The sequence below is a fragment of the Crinia signifera genome, unplaced genomic scaffold, assembly GCF_055691185.1.
Source record: "Crinia signifera unplaced genomic scaffold, ASM5569118v1 HAP2_SCAFFOLD_184, whole genome shotgun sequence".
In the NCBI taxonomy this organism is placed as follows: Eukaryota; Metazoa; Chordata; class Amphibia; order Anura; family Myobatrachidae; genus Crinia; species Crinia signifera.
The window spans coordinates 87,476-104,995 of NW_028142077.1; positions in this window are offsets into that span (position 1 = coordinate 87,476).

Consider the following 17,520-nt stretch of genomic DNA (forward strand, 5'->3'; position numbering starts at 1 on the left):
CCTCTATATCTTCCACATGCATGTCAAAATCCTCCTCCATGCCAGTGTCTTCCTCCTCCTCACCTCCATCTTGGACATGTGGCCCTCCTGCAGCTGCTGTGGGGTATGGGCAAGGTCCTGGCTACAGGATGGGGATGCCAGCGGATCCTCCTCCTGGTCCGCCAGGGCCTGGTCTGGGGCTGCCCTTGCAGTGGCCATGGTGGCTGCCACACTGCTGCCACTCCCTGTAATGGAGGTCGACCTCACCAGTCCTCTGCTGCCTCTCCCACTGGCTCCTCTTGCCTGGCTGCTGCCACTGCTCCCTCTGCCACTGGCCCCTCTTCCTCTGGTCACACTGCCACTGCTCCCTCTGCCACTGGTCCCTCTGCCACTCCTCACTCTGCAACCAACACCTCTTCCTCTTCTCACACTGCCACTGCTCCTCTCCATGCTCCTTACTTCCTATCAAAGAGTAAAATGGCGCCAATGCCCCTTTATATACGGGGTGTGATGCAGAATGGAGGGGACCTAGGTGGCCCAATAGGTTAGGGGGTTATTTGTCATGTGGAGACAGTCTTGTAAATCGCACTCCGGTTGGCCTAAAATGCGCACATGACCGGCGGAAGAAATCGCACTTTTTAGTGACATAATTTCACATCAATTCGCCGCAAATCGCACTATATCGCACTTTTTATCCTCTAATGCGCATCCCATTAAATATGCAAATTATGACTAAAAAATGCGATTTCAGAAAGTGCGAATAGCGGCGATGTGGAGTGCGAAAAATATATGCGCTTTTCTCTCAGCCCATAGAATGTCACCTATGACCTCAGCACTGTGAGGCAGTAATGCTAACCATTACAACATCCGTACTGCCCCTTTAAGTGTGGCCTCTGAAACACCTCCCTAGGTAGGGAATGTAGCTATAACATTGAGCACTGGCTGTACTAAAGAGCAATGCTAGATACTCTAAATAACAGGATAATTGTTAACAGGAATAGAAGTACTACTTGCGTTTTTGCACAACTGAGGATACCAAGCAGGTAATGACACTGGAAGGGGTAGCCAGAGGTGATCAGCAAATGAGACCGGATACGAGTACAGAGCAGCCAGGGAATACTCCTCACCAAAACTCTATAACCGGTGTTGGTGCAGCCCATGTGAGACACCTAAAAAGGAGTCTCCAGCCAATCATCAATCAAAGGTCCGCCCAGGTAATTAACATAGCAGCTGAAAGCTGCAACAGGTGCCGCAATGATTACAAACCCCCGGCGGCTGCCTGGCATCCCCATCGCCTAGGCAACCGCTGGGGAAGAGGAGGCACCAGTGTAGGAGGCATCCTGGCAACCGCCGAGGCGATGCCGATGGCGCGGCTCCTAACAGTATCCCCCCTTGACTATGGGGACTATGAACCCTTCGCACCAGGTTTCCATGGAAACTGCTGAAAAATGCTGCTTTAAGACTGGGAGCATGCAGGAACCTCTCCGAAACCCAAGACCTCTCTTCATCACCATAATTCTTCCAATGCACCAGGAACTTGAGTTGCCCCTGGACCCGTTTGGAATCCAGATTTATTTCTACCAGAAACTCTTTCTGACCCTGGACTATGACTGGTTTACTTTTTTTGAGCTCGGGCAACCCCAAATTTAGCAGAAAAAATTACCGGTTTAAGGAGAGAACAATGGAAGACATTATTGATTTTTAACGACTTGGGCAGTAATAATTGAAAAGATACTGGATTAACTCGCTCCAGGATTAAAAATAAGCCAAACATTTTTGTACCAAGCTTCGGAGTTGTCTGACGGAGTTTGATATGTTGAGTGGATAACCAAACTTTCTAACCGACTCTGAAGTCTCCTATGTTTATCAAAGAAATTCTTTGATCGAAGTGAAAGCTGCAACAGGTGCCACAATGAATACAACCCCCCGGTGGCTGCCTGGTGTCCCCATTGCCTAGGCAACCACTGGGGAAGAGGAGGTGCTGGTGTAGGGAGGCGTCCTGGCTGCCTGGCAACTGCCGAGGCGATGCCGTCCCTACCTGGAAGTTCGGGACCGGAAGTAGAGTGACGTCCTGGTTTCTTAGCAACAACCGGGGCGCACACTCTGGGTCCCGGCACTGGAGCAGGTGAGACGATGGCATGGATCCTAACAGCGATGCGATATTTCATTGTATAAGCACCCATGCTATGAGATCTGATGGATGCTTCCTTTTGAAAGCACCTATGCCAGGGGTTCCCAAACTTTTTTGAATCACGGCACCCTAGAGCATCAAAATGTTTTCAAGGCACCCCTAGGTCAAATGTTTCTTATTGAGAAATTCAGGAACAAATATAAAAGTAAGAACATTGTGTTTATATGTCACATTTATGTTGTAAAGGGAAGGATTTGCTCCTGTTTGTCCACATATGTTATGATTGAAAGCCACTAGCACTGCTTTTGCCTGTTACATTGCACATAACTAATATGAATTGATCCTGGTCCACCAACCCAAGGCACCCCTGTAAGTGTCCTGAGGCACCCCAGGGTGCCTAGGCACACAGTTTGGGAACCACTGACCTATGCCATTTTTTCACGTCACCCCCACTATCCACGCCACCCCGAAGCGTGGCGAGCACAGCGTAATGCGTCCTCTGACCTTTTCATATCCCCACTATCCACGTCAGCGTGGAGTTGATTTTATAAAGTGTGGCGAGCGCAACGAGCCACAGAGCCCGAAGCGTGGCGAGGGGATGCGGAATACATATAAAGTAGTCCCCGTCTACTTGCCACTATTCGGGCTCGCTGCGCTCGCCACACTTTTTAAAATCAACTCCGCGCCGACGTGGATAGTGGGGGGTATAAAAATGTCAGAGGACGCGTTCCGCAACCCCTCACGGGACTCACTGCGCTTGCCACGCTTCAGGGTGGCGTGGACCGTGGGGGTGTTTTAGAAACACATCAACACCTGCAATATCATATCTCTGACACATTAATGATGACATGTGTTAACGAATAACTGTAATTTACTTAAATAATTATAAGGAAAAAGCATAATGAATTAATCACAGTAATGGCAATAAATAATGATAATAATAACAATCAATCAACTTGCGACATTACAACATTAATTACTAAAAATCATGAAAGCAAACATATTCCAAAACAGTCAATCTGTAAGTGCTCGAAGTATGCGTTGAAATGGGTTATCACCACCCAAAGTCTTTCGCCACATAAACTCCTGCAAATATGATTGGAGCTGGTGGCGTGCTGTTCTTCTTTGGCGCTTATTGCACCATTTGCATGCGCCCCAAAGTCTCTCCACATTCTGGGTATGAACCCCTGTGACTGGATCAATGAAATTAAACCTATGGTTTACTTGCGAATGCTGATAACCAGCCAGTTCCAGCTGTTCAGTGCTGTACACCCTCCAGCAGTCCATATAAATAGTGGTGCCTGGCTCAATAATTTCAGTTTTAGCCACCATCAAAGTGGTGGCATCACATCTGGGTACCATGGTGAGGAAACACTGTCCAGTTTGGCGACAAATTCCCCCCAAAATCCACTGCTGTGGTAACATACAGCTGACATTGCTCTTACGCTTTACAAACAAGCTCTCATCGACCTCCACGATGAGCCCTGGACCACCGATACGCCGCTGTGGCTGCACCATGAGGTCCATGGTGAAAGCCTTCCGCATCCATCTGTTATACAGGACCGCTGTCTTCTTTGATATTTCCAGCTGTCGCTCACAGCCGTCAATGGAGGTGAGCTCCTGGGCCCACGAATATATGAAGCGCACCAAGGTGACAAAGGATAAGCGGCACCCTGGAAACCAGTGGGCCGCTCTGTGGCTCACCTTTAGACGACATGCTTTCACATGGCACCGCCAATTACACTCCTTCACTGACAGCTGCATAGCGTGCCCAATAGCGCAATTCTGCGTCAGTGGAAGGAGATTAGGCTGCTGGAAGAAGTGGATAGCCTCCTCCTCCATCTGAGGCAAGCTGAACATGTTGATAATACAGCCATTTCTGATACTTGCGATACTTCACCAGCAGCTCTGAGGGATGCTTACATTCCTGTCAGAAAATCACCTCAGAATAATTCTGAGAGGATCTGACAGTTGGCGGGAATGACAGGGAACGGGAGCAGTACTGAAATCGCATCGCACACATCGGATGCCACTAAAATGTGACATGCGATGCGATTTCAGTATGGTACCATACGTAAGGAAACTGGGCACCGTGATAATACACAACGACCATAATTCTATCTGCCCTTGTTATGTATGCCCCCCTGCAGTGCACATGGTTTTGTCCATTTTAGAAGGAATTTGCCTCTAAGAGTGAACCAGAGTAAGGACCTATGTGTCAATAATAATAAAAAATATATAAAAGTGATAAGAGGAATGGCTGAACATCATTGTGTCACTGACCTGCCAATTGTCGGAAGCCACCCATCCCCTCAAGGGAGCAAAGGAATAACAACCAAACAACAATGCTCCCCCAGTTGGCAGGTTGGACAGTGACAACTCAATGCAGGAACGGAACAATATCAACACTTTCTTTCAAGCAGCTGGTGACAATGTTTCGGTTTATTAAACCTTTATCAAGATCAACAAATAAACAAATACCCTGATCCCTCACCATGCTCCGGGATCACCGTCTCCGTCTTCCGGGATCATCTGCATCATCCGTATGCGCCGTGCGTTTCAAGATGCTTCATGATGAGGTCACAGACTCTGTGACCAGCGGCTCCCTGCTTCCAGATATGAATGGCGCGTTACCCAGACAACACATCAAAATAAACAATATCCAAATACATTAAAACCTGGCATGTCTACACAGCATAAGAGAAAACACAGTATAACATAAGTATATACAAATTCCCGCACAGATGCCCTGATATATACTGCTACAGCATGTGAAACCCAGTTAAAGTACAGGCAAAAAATATACAGTAGTAAGTAAGGACGCAGCAGGCCAAAAGTAGCAAAATAACTAAATCGAACAATGTACGAAATGTACAAATCCTATGTAAACCAGTGCAATCTGCTGCAATAATAATATATAGATTATGGCATTTGACCTTCAACTCCCAACAAAAACATCCGGGGGACACTGTTCTCAATTTAAAGATCCATGCTGAAGCAAGATCTTGGCTCTTTAACAATAGATGATAAAAACTGGCGCTAGTGAGAAGCAGCTATGTTAATCCTCTGGAGACTATCCACTTCTCCAAAACTTGAAACCATAGGGAAAAAGATGTGAGGATAACCAGCGCTAATTGAAGAACTTGCTTGTGAACTGGATGTATTTGAGACAGGTGAGATTCCTTAGTGGGTCAGTGGAACCACACTTACTTTTTAATCCTGTCTCGAGTTCACAAAGCAGTTTCTTTAATTTCCAATAGTAAGGATGCTTCTTCAGCTTCCAAGACAAACACTAACTTTAAAATACTTTCCCGAGTGCACCAAAAGGTATCTTTTAAAAACTCCTCTCTCATATATCACAGTGTAATATGGACATAAGTAACCTTACATTGGTATTCAGTCTCGCGTGTCCATAACAGTTTCTTTAAAGGATTCTCCAGAGACCCAGGTAGGTGCACACGATTTATTCACAAACACAGAAATGTAAAAAACAGGGAAATCGGGCTAAAAACAATTAGCGGGCTAAAAACTCTCGGATATAATACAGAGTATACCATCAAATTAGCAGGCTAAAAAATCTCGGATATAATACAGAGTATACCATAAAATACATCATAAAAATAGATTTAATCCTCAAACAATTGCTAATTGTTTTTAGCCCGCTAAATAAATATTTTACAGTTATATTTATTATGTTCTTAATATTTGTACTACATTAATGCTGATTATTTATTTTGATTATGTATAGATAGTCACTGTTGTAGTAGTAATTGATTGAGAGCCGGGTAAAATAATTCTAGGGCATTGCAAGTGATTGGTGAAATAAAGATCACGTGACCAGCCCTCCAGGTTTAAATTCCGGTGAAAGAAAGAAAGCAGCACGTCTTGATAAAGGAGTAATCCGAAACGCGTTGACGGGAGTGCTGTGCAGGCTGGTTTACCATCCACCAGCATCCAACACGGAGACCGGGACATACAAAGAACCTTCCACTTCAGCGTCTGCAGCGCCGGTGGACGGAGAACTGACACCCCGATTTCCCTGTTTTTTACATTTCTGTGTTTGTGAATAAATCGTGTGCACCTACCTGGGTCTCTGGAGAATCCTTTAAAGAAACTGTTATGGACACGCGAGACTGAATACCAATGTAAGTTTACTCATGTCCATATTACACTGTGATATATGAGAGAGGAGTTTTAAAGATACCTTTTGGTGCATTCGGGAAAGTATTTTAAAGTAAGTGTTTGTCTTGGAAGCTGAAGAAGCATCCTTACTATTGGAAATTAAAAAAACTGCTTTGTGAACTCGAGACAGGATTAAAAAGTAAGTGTGGTTCCACTAACCCACTAAGGAATCTCACCTGTCTCAAATACATCCAGTTCACAAGCAAGTTCTTCAATTAGCGCTGGTTATCCTCACATCTTTTTCCCTAAGATCTTGGCTCTATCGCCTTCTGTCAGTTTTTTGGGAATCTGCTCAATAATTTTGTAATGCCGAGTAGACAAATCCATGTCCAAACTCATGAAAATGGAATGCCACAGGTTTCTCTGCTTCCACTTTTTTGCCACTCAGAGAGTGATAGATAGACGACCTGTGGAGAGCCATTCTCTCCTTAAACTGCTTTGTGGTCTTCCCCACATAGAGAAGGCAACAAGGATACTGGATGATAAACCACGAAAATGGAAGCACAGTGCAAAACCTGTCTAATAGGGATCCTACTCCCTGTGTGATTGCACCTGTAGCAGTTTATGTTTTGGGCAAGAAAATGAATCGTCTGTGGGGGTTTGAAAATGGAAATATCATTGTGTACGAACCAGTCTTTTAGATTTTGCGGTCTAGAATAAGTGGGCATCAAGGAATTATCTTTCAAGGATTTGATATCTTTATCCAAAGTGAAAACCGACCATAATTGTTTGACCTTCTTGTTAATTAGACGGGTAGTGGAGTGATACACTACTTTTGGACAAATTAAAGTTTTTTCTTTTTCTATTGAGCATGTTTTCATTTGGGTTCTAAGGCCTTTAATCTAGAGATTGCTAAAGCTTTTCTTTTAGCCTTCAAGAGGTCTGTTACAGCATACCCACATTCCAAAAACTGGTGGATCAACAAGTCAATTTCTTAACTCTGTGTTAATGATATTATCTGAAATCTGATGAATCCACAAAAAACATGAGAGAAGGGTAGCCCCTTTTTTATGGAAATAGGGTGGGAACATTGGAAGTGGAGGATGGTATTCCTGTCTGTTTCTTTTTGAATAGACTGGTATGTAAACAATGATCCTGGTTGCAAATACCTACATCCAGGCATTGCACCTCAACTGCACTGATGTAAAAGAAAAGTCTTTAAAGTCAAATTGAGCAACTCAAGAAAAAAATCAATATCAGGCCCTCTACATCGCTGATTGTCAGACAGAAGTCTACTTGCAGCCTGCACACCAGCATCATGTTGGATGCTGGTGTACAGGCTCACCATTTCAAGAGTGCATAAAAAACAATTGGGAGTCAATTGTGGTAAGGCCTGAAGCTTGGTAATAAGCATCATAGTGTCCTTCAAATAGTAGCTTGCGCCTCTACCACAGGCTAAAAAAGAGTCCAGATATTGCGAAAAGGTATAGTAGATGGAATACCTTGCCGGTATGATTGGCGACCTGGTGGGGTGACAGGATTTTCGTGCAGCTTAGGTAATGTATAAAGCACAGGGGCTGCAAGGTTGGTTTGATAAAAAAGCTCTTCAGATGACCTCCGAAATTATGTTGTCTTATAGCGCCTGGCTTAGCACAATTCTTTTTTGAATTCTACCATGGGGTCATCATCCAAACGACGGTATACCAAGGTATCCTCTGATTGGCGACATATCTCAGAGTGGTGCTGCTCAATATGGAGAAAAAAACTTCACCAAGGTGAAGAGAGGGCACTGTTGAGGTGGGGTGTTTTGTTAGCAGCTCACACACTGGCAGTTGTTAGCCCCCTGAAGATTGGTATATGTAAAATAGAAACAAAAGGTGGTGGAGCGCTTTATACTATTAAAATGAAAAATATATAATCACTAAAAAAGGGTTTGCTCAATTGGGCATCACAGTGTAAAAAAATTGTTTAATAAAAAAGCATAATCTACAGATCATATTACATATAAAGTGAATAAAGTATAAATGAAAATAAAAATAATAAAGAATAAGATTGCACTTCAATAAACTTCAATAAAAGAATAGTTGGATGGACCATATATTTAGAATATGTCCCGCTTGTTCCTAGTATGCTCTCCTGCAATTGTTGTAGTACCCAGATGTTATTTCGCAATCCTGGTTTGGTGGGTGTCCATGAACCTGACTGGATGCCTTGTATCTTGTAAGGTGGAATGATGGCCCTCTCAAGGGCATTTGGTGTAGGCTCCAAGTTGTTAGCAGGTGGTGGTATCCCAAATATAATTGTCCAGTGGTTATAGTGAAAAGTAGGAGTCCCAATGCAAAAGGGTGGTGGAGAGCTGGTCCAAGTGGGGTATCAAGAGGGTCCAAGTCTAAACTAAGAGTGTAGGCTGACAAGTTTTGTCGTCCTGGGACAACTTTTTCAAAGGTGTACCACTCTGTACTGAAGCAAGGTTTATATACCATTGAACAGGAAGTGCATCATCAAACAGTGCCTCAATTACCCAATTGATCTTATTACAATAACCTTAAATGTACTAATTTCATTCTTTTTAATATTTGCTAACTTGAATATAGGAGGCAGTCCTAAATAATAATTTGATAAACATTCAATAAAAACACATAAAAATTCATAGAGCATCAATCTGTGTTCCACTTCCGGCAGTTGGAACGCACGCCATTTCCAACTTTCGGTCGGTGGAACGCATGGATATTTTATCTATGTCCGCGGCTGATAGAAAGGGTACAGTAGCGTGTATAGCCTTAATAGGATAGATAATGGATATGATGATGGGTATAATAAGGGCGGCAGGATGTATGAGGTGGGTGCACTAACTCTGTGCATCTCCATCTTTTTCATAGCTGGAATGCAACCGGAAGTCATCATACTTCCGGGTTCCGGCTAGTGTATGATTCACAGTCTGTCAGCGCGGCTAATTCATCTCAAATATAGACAATCTATCTCAAATTTAGACAATCAAAATAATCTATGGATACTCATTAGTATGTTATGCCGTTCGTGGAAGACTTGTAGAGTAGAGGTATAACTTTTTTATAGAAATTTACATGAATCGCTGTTCATTTATTTATTATTTATTTATTAACAGTTTCTTATATAGCGCAGCATATTCCGTTGCGCTTTACAATAGCAGACAGTGATACAACAAAACAGGGTATTTACAGACAGTCAAAATGAAGGAGGGCCCTGCTCGCAAGCTTACAATCTATAGGGAAATAGGCATTGATACATAAGGATAGATACTGTATTCTTTATTGCATCGATTCCACCAGAACGCAAGGTTCTATGACTGGTTCTGGAATTTGATAAGCTTGCCTGAAGAGATGATTTTTATTTTTACCGTTCATCAGACGGTTACTATAGTGATCTGTAAACACAATGTCAATCTATATATAGAATGGTCTATATTATGTATTAAGGTACTAATTATACAAGAATAAGGATATTGGAATGGGGGAGAGACCTGCGACTTCCTTATCTCAATATTATTAAACTAGAAAGACACGTGATTACATAACTATATACAAAATAATAATAATGATGATGCAGTAAGTATGATATGCATGAATTAATACTAATAAATTAGAAAAAAAACATAAAACTAAACATGGAAATGAAATAAAAAATAAATAATAAAATAATACAATAAAATATAAAAAATAAAAATCAATATAAATATAAAAATAAATATAAAAATGTATAATTATATAATCTACTTAAATATGATAATGTTAATATTCAGACATTCTTCAGGATCTTTACATTCAATTATTAGTAACAGGAGCAGATGCATAACCTGTTTGCATAACCACACATTTGTAATAAACAACAATGGATAACAACCACAAACAATCTAATATATTGTATAGATTAGATAATTATACATTTTTATATATTTTTATATTTATTTTTATATTTATTTTTATTTTTATATTTTATTGTATTATTTTATTATTTATTTATTTATTTTTTATTTCATTTCCATGTTTAGTTTTATGTTTATTCTCATTTATTAGAATTAATTCATGCATATCATACTCACTGCATTATCATTATTATTATTATGTATATTGTTATGTAATCACGTGTCTTTCTAGTTTAATAATATTGAGATAAGGAAGTCACATGTCTCTCCCCCATTCCAATATCCTTATTCTTGTATAATTAGTACCTTAATACATAATAAAGACCATTCTATATATAGATTGACATTGTGTTTACAGGTCACTATAGTAACCGTCTGATGAACAGCAATTCATGTAAATTTCTATAAAAAAGTTATACCTCTACTCTACAAGTATTCCACGAATGGCATAACATACTAATGAGTATCCGTAGATTATTTTGATTGTCTAAATTTGAGATAGATTGTCTATATTTGAGATGAATTAGCCACCGCTGACAGACTGTGAATCATACACTAGCCGGAACCCGGAAGTATGATGATTTCTGGTTGCCTTCCAGCTATGTAAAAGACGGAGATGCACGGAGTTAGTGCACCCGCCTCATACATCCTGCCGCCCTTGATTATTATACCCATCATCATATCCATTATCTATCCTATTAAGGATATACATGCTACTGTAACCTTTCTATCAGCGGCCGACATAGATAAAATATACATGCGTTAAACCGACCGGAAGTTGGACGCGGCGTGCGTTCCAACTGCCGGAAGTGGAACGCAGATTGATGCTCTATGAATTTTTATGTGTTTTTATTCAATGTTTATCAAATTATTATTTAGGACTGCCTCCTATATTCAAGTTAGCAAATATTAAATATTAAAAAGAATGAAATTAGTACATTTAAGGTTATTGTAATAAGATCAATTGAGTAATTGAGGCACTGTTTGATGATGCACTTCCTGTTCAATGGTATATAAACCTTGCTTCAGCACAGAGTGGTACACCTTTGAAAAAGTTGTCCCAGGATGACAAAACTTGTCAGCCTACACTCTCAGTATGGACTTGGACCCACTTGATACCCCACTTGGACCAGCTCTCCACCACGCTTTTGCATTGGGACTCCTACTTTTCACTATAACCACTGGACAATTATATTTGGGATACCACCACCTGCTAACAACTTGTAGCCTACACCAACTGCCTTGATAGGGCCATCACATTGGGACGTAGGGGCTACACGCTGCCGTCTGCAAACACGCTGTATTCACAGCTCTCTGGCGTTCCAACAGAACAAGCGCACATCTTCATATACTGCCGCCTGTACAACTCCGGACGCTCCGTCCCCTTGGGAAGGTACCAACAGCCGCCGGCACCTTGCGACAGGTGACCCTTAGAGGACAACTACCGGCCGCCCTCCTCCCTCTGCGGCAACGGAGCAACCAACAGACTGAGCAAGTGCTACCGATCACTACTGAAAACAGGGTGAGATAAAATCTACAATCCCTGCATATAATTGCTGCATATCCACAGCTATCTGTGTGGAACCCAGCTTTACTTCATTGCTAGTGCATGACACTCACATGCTAAATGACTGTTGACCTTATCATTTCATTTTTTCAAACAATAACCTTTTCTTGGACTTCCATTCTACTAATCACCACTAACTAATATCAGGATAACAGCATTTATGTGAGACGTTTATTAACCCTCTGGCTTCCTAAATCTTATATGAGGCATATCTACAGCGAAGTACCCCCAGCAACCGTCCAATCTCAGCCCTATTAAGGACTGTTCAATATCAGGCTCTACATTAACAGCCTATATTTTTCTTTCCCACCCCCCCCCCCCCCTCCCATATATATTTTTATCCTGCTCATCTTTCTGTATCAAGTACAGTTATTGTAATCATTTTTTCCTGACATTATTACTCATTACCTTCATATAGATATATGTGTGGTTGTTATACAACTAAACATATATATATATACATTTTTTATTTTATATTGTACTGTATGTATTGCTTGATGTTTTTTAATTCATAAATTTTGCATTTTACTAAGCAGTGTGTCCGTGTCATTCAATCTCTGCGCAGTGGTCTCTTCTGGTTGGAGTATATTCCGGTACTCTTTACCTAGAACGGCGCCCGCGATTAGTATCGCGGGCGTCGGGGGTAAAAAATCGCGGGCATCGCGGGTACATAAAAAACGGGTGCGATGCGATGCCCGCGATTTTCCCATAGGGATCAATGTTAAAAGTCAGATTGGACGCGATTTTAGTGTTAAATGCCTCAATGCCCGCGATTTTTACATAGGAAACAATGTTAAATGGGCCACAGAGCCCTAATAGTCCCCCTGAAGTCTTAAATGGCCCCCACAATTTTTAACGCCACCCCACGATCAACGTGAACCCGAAGCGTGGCGAGCGCTGCGAGCCCGCGAGGGGCGGCGGTACGCGTCCTCCGACCTTTTCATTCCCCTACTATCCACGTCGGCGTGGAGAATAGAATAGTGTGGCGAGCCACCGAGCCCGAAGCGTGGCGAGCGCAGCGAGCCCCGCGAGGGGACGCGGATACCTTCACAGTTATACGCGTCCCCTCGCGGGCTTCACAGGTGTCCGTGGCGATGCGGACACCTGTGAAGCCCGCGAGGGGACGCGTTTACCTGTGAAGGTATCCGCGTCCGCTCGCCACGCTTCGGGCTCGGTGGCTCGCTGCGCTCGCCACACTATTCTATTCTCAACTCCACGCCGACGTGGATAGTGGGGGTATGAAAAGGTCGGAGGGCGCGTACCGCCGCCCCTCGCGGGCTCGCTGCGCTCGCCACGCTTCGGGTTGACGTTGATCGTGGGGTGCCGTTAAAAATTGTGGGGGCCATTTCAGACTTCAGGGGGACTATTAGGGCTCTGTGGCCCATTTAACATTGTTTCCTATGGAAAAATCGCGGCCATTGAGGCATTGAACACTAAAATCGCGTCCAATCTGACTTTTAACATTGGTCCCTATGGGAAATCGCGGGCATCGCATCGCACCCGTTTTTTAGTGCATTCGATGGTCGCGATGGGCGCCGTTGTAGGTAAAGAGTACCTATATTCCTATACATATATTCAGCAGCGCAATACACACCATTCTCTTCTTTTTCCTTTATTTCCCAATACTGTTATTTGTGGGTATAGGCAAACCCACAGGTGTGATTTGCAGCAGCTGATATATACTTGATATATCTATTATCAGAGTGTTACTCATTTTATAAGACCTAGATTTAAAAGCGCTGGGGTTCCTGCTAGCCACAGATTGGCTTATCCCCAATCTTGTGGCCTGCGGAAAAAATCCATTTTTTTAGAACTGATGCTGAAGCAGCCATAGTAGCTGGGGGCCAGCGCATGTGCAGTACCGAGGAAGCTACAGTGCATGTGCTGGTTCCACGACTGCGGCAACTTACTCATCCATGGCAAAGAATATTTACTAGGCTCTGGCAGCAAATCTAGATCTTATTACCACATTGGGTGCTTTTACTATTTCTCATCTTATTCATTACTATAATAGAGATAGAATCGCTCCAGTTTGACAACAGCATTGAGAAAGAAGAGTGGTGATGGGGAACAATGATGTAGGAAGACTAACCTATTAGAGGCATACCTCCCAACAGTTCCGATTTTATCGGGACAGTCCCGATTGTCAGGGACTGTCCCGCTGTCCCACCCGCGGACGGCAGTGTCCCGCGGTGTGGGGGGGCTGTTGGGAGTCCCCCCTGTCAGCTGCTAAGCAGCGGGGAATAAACGCCAGGGGGCTGGGGGCATGGCTAGAGGCTCACAGAGCCTCTGGGTCATGCCCCCATAGCGGCAAAATGGGGGCGTGGCCTCGCGGAAGAGCCGCGAGTATATGCCACACCCAAAATTAGGCCACGCCCCCCAAAATTTCATCACGCCTCCGGCACGCAGAAGCACCGTCCCGCATCCTGAACTGACAAAGTTGGGAGGTATGTTAGAGGTCAGGCTAAAACTAACCAAGCATATCGAAGAACACTAATCCATAAATATCCATGGGAGACAGAGTTCATTTGAAGGGTAATCATGGCAGCAATACACTACAGAGCTCAGCTTTTCTCTATTAGCAGAGAAGTTTTGCAAACCAGCACACCTGCTACTGATGCAACCCACTTCCCATAGCAGCAAAGCGATACAAGCAGCACTCAGAGGACTTTGTAAAGGCACAGGAAAGACATCGAGTCACTGCAGTTAGCACTTCCAATGGAAGAAAGATAAATGTATTTGAAATTATTGAATCATTTTGGTATACCACATATATTAATTATTATTATTAGTAATAATAATAATAATATTTTGAACTATTTGAAAGATAGGGAAAATATTTAGAAATGGCTGTGGGCTATAGCTCAGAATAACTAAGGAAGATCAGTGGTTATTATGAAGTTTGGATGGAATCATTCAGCCAATGACACCAAAGATCCGCACCCCCTGCCATATACCCCCCCCCCCCCCTCCATCAGCTGTGTCCGCAACTCCCCTCCCGACCACCGGCAGCATCTGCAAAAGGGGGAGAAGGACCCTTCTTTACACCACACATATGCACCCTGGCAGCTCAGGCAGCACTAAGGAGAAAGCTGGAGACAGTGATGGTATCAACAAAGAAGACCAAGTGGTGAGTCCTATAGGGGGGCATTATATGTATTGTGGCCCAGGCACCACAGGAGGCATTATATGGATTAACAGCACCGCAGGGGATATATGTATTAGGAGCACCACAGGGGTATTATGTGTTTCTCTTTCAATGGTCCTGGTGACACAGCTCAACATTGGGATGTAGGAGGGTCCGTAGGAGCCAGGCACTTATCCTAAAGCTTTTGGAGGGTAGGCTCCTCCCTTCTGCATCCCAGACTCTCCAGTTCGTGTTAGGTGCCCACTGGAGTGGGTGCTATTCTAAAGGGCTGCCGGAGCAGCCGAAGGATTAGACTTAGTTAGGGTTTTTATTATTTTATTAACTTTACACTAGCTAGGTAGGCACGGTGTGAGGATTCTCATTAGTGAATCCTCACTCTGCTAGCGCAGCAGAAGCTGACAGAAGCGCGTCCTGTCAGCTCGCTGTGCACAGGGGAGACGCTGTCTGGCCTCCCTGTGCAGCGCTTACAGCTTCTTTTAAGAAGCTGCCTGGGCTCCGGAGCGCTCTGAAACCGGCTTCACGCTAGGTGGGGATCATGGGGGACAGGCGCTCCGTGATGGCAGCGGCCATTTTCTGCGGAGCTTGCACACTGAGCTCCTATATGAGAGGACAGCAGTGTGTTACAGGCATGTTCCAAGTGGTCCCCAGCTGAGGGGGAGATACTGGAACTAGGAGATCCTGCAATGGGAGCGGCTGTCTGGGGGTGGTTGGCGCCAAAAGTCACGGACCCCGCAGCAGCAGGGACTTGGTCTCTTCCCTCACTCTGTTTTGGCGCCATTCGGAACGCTTGCAGCTGAGCTGGCTGACAGATCCTGGCAGAGTGTTTGGATTTCCTGGGCATCGTTTCCCCACATCTGAAACCAACAGACAGATAAGTGGCTGGGTGCATTGACTCTGTTTAAACGCTTGTACATTGAATGCACTGTGACTGTTACTTTACATCATGTCTGAGCAACAGGCTGTGGTTTTGGGGGAGGGAGCCCTTAATACATTGAGCGCTTGCAGTGTCTGTACACTGAAATTTGTCCCTGAACAGATGGCCAAGGGGGGCTTGTGTATCACTTGCGCGGCTGTGAGACCCATGGGGAGTGAACCCCAGAGGGTAGAGCAATTGGAGCCTGCGTGGGCCAGTGCCCTGGGCAGGTCGGTGAATGCTTTAGTGCAATTGCTGGACAGACAGAGTGATGTCTTGGTAGATTCTCAGAGACCTATGTCATCATCTCAGCAGTCCTCTGGCTCCTTGCCTCTGACCCAGGCAGATCCTGGTTTTCTTCAGGTCATGCAGGATACTGCTAAGGGGATTAACAGGTTTAGTGAATTGCTAGACAAGATTGATGTTGATGCTGTGGGGACCCCTAAAAGGTCTTACTCAGTGCCTTTAATTGTTGATGAAGAGGATGGAGCATATGCAGACATTCCCTGGGAGCAGGGTGATGATTCTGAGGATTCCTCAGCCGCAGGGGTGGAGGATTTGATTACTGCTGTAAAACAGGCTTTGAATTTGTCTGGGGAAGATAAAACTCCTGCAAAATGTGTGTTTAAACGGCAGCGTAAGGAAGCTGTTACCTTCCCTGCAGATGAAGGTTTACAGGATTTATTGGAAGGGGCTTGGAAAACGCCCGATAAAAGGCTGCAGATGCCAAAGAGATTTTTAAGTTTATACCCCATGCCTGAGGCTCATGCAGATCTCTGGGAGAAAGTTCCAGTGGTAGATGCTTCTGTGGCACGTTTGTCAAAAGCTACTGTGCTACCAGTGCAAGGGGGAGCAGCCTTTAAGGACCACGTAGACAAGAAGCTGGAGGGTAACCTCAAGGCCATCTTTGAAGGGGTGGGATACACCCTACGTCCTCTGATTGCTTCAGCTTGGGTCTCTAAGGCCATGATTGTGTGGGCCAATGATTTGTGCACTATTTTACACGCTGACCCTTGTGTGTTATTGCTTGCGGAGAAGCTTAAAGCAGCTGCAGAGTATGTGCTGGAGGCTGAGGAGGAAGCTCTCAAAATGGCTGCCAGAGTTTCCACAGTGTCTGTCAATGCCAGAAGAGTGCTCTGGCTTAAGGCTTGGGAGGCAGATAACGAGTCTAAGAAGGCCTTAGAGGCATTAGCTTTTAAAGGAAAGCTGTTATTTGTCTGGAAGAGATTATTGGAATCTGGAAGAGATTATTAAGCAGGCCACAGGTGGCAAAAGTACTTTCCTGCCAGCCCCTGCAGCCAAGCTGCTTTCAGGCCATCCTTTCGGCCCTCCCCTAGAGGAGGGGCGTCCTTTCGAGGACACTCTTTTAGGAGAAGGTTTCAGTCCTCCAGGGGCAAGGCCCCAAAGTCTAAATTTGGTTCCTTTCATAAGAAACCAAACACCAAAGGAGAGGACAAACCCTCCGCATGACTGCCAGGGGTTTTGCCCGGCGGTGGTCAAGGTGGGGACGTCTGACACTGTTCAGAGACGCATGGGCTCTGTTAGACAGGGATTCTTGGGTGTTAGAAATTATATCCCAGGGTTACAGAATTCCCTTCAAGGGTCTTCCTCCGAGAAGATTCATCCCCACACCACTACCAAAGGAGGCGCGGCTCCGTACGGCTCTCTTGAGAGCGGCTCACTCTCTTTTAGAGAAGGGTGTGGTGGTCCCGGTCCCCAGAGCGGAGTGGAAAAAAGGCTTTTATTCCACTCTGTTTTT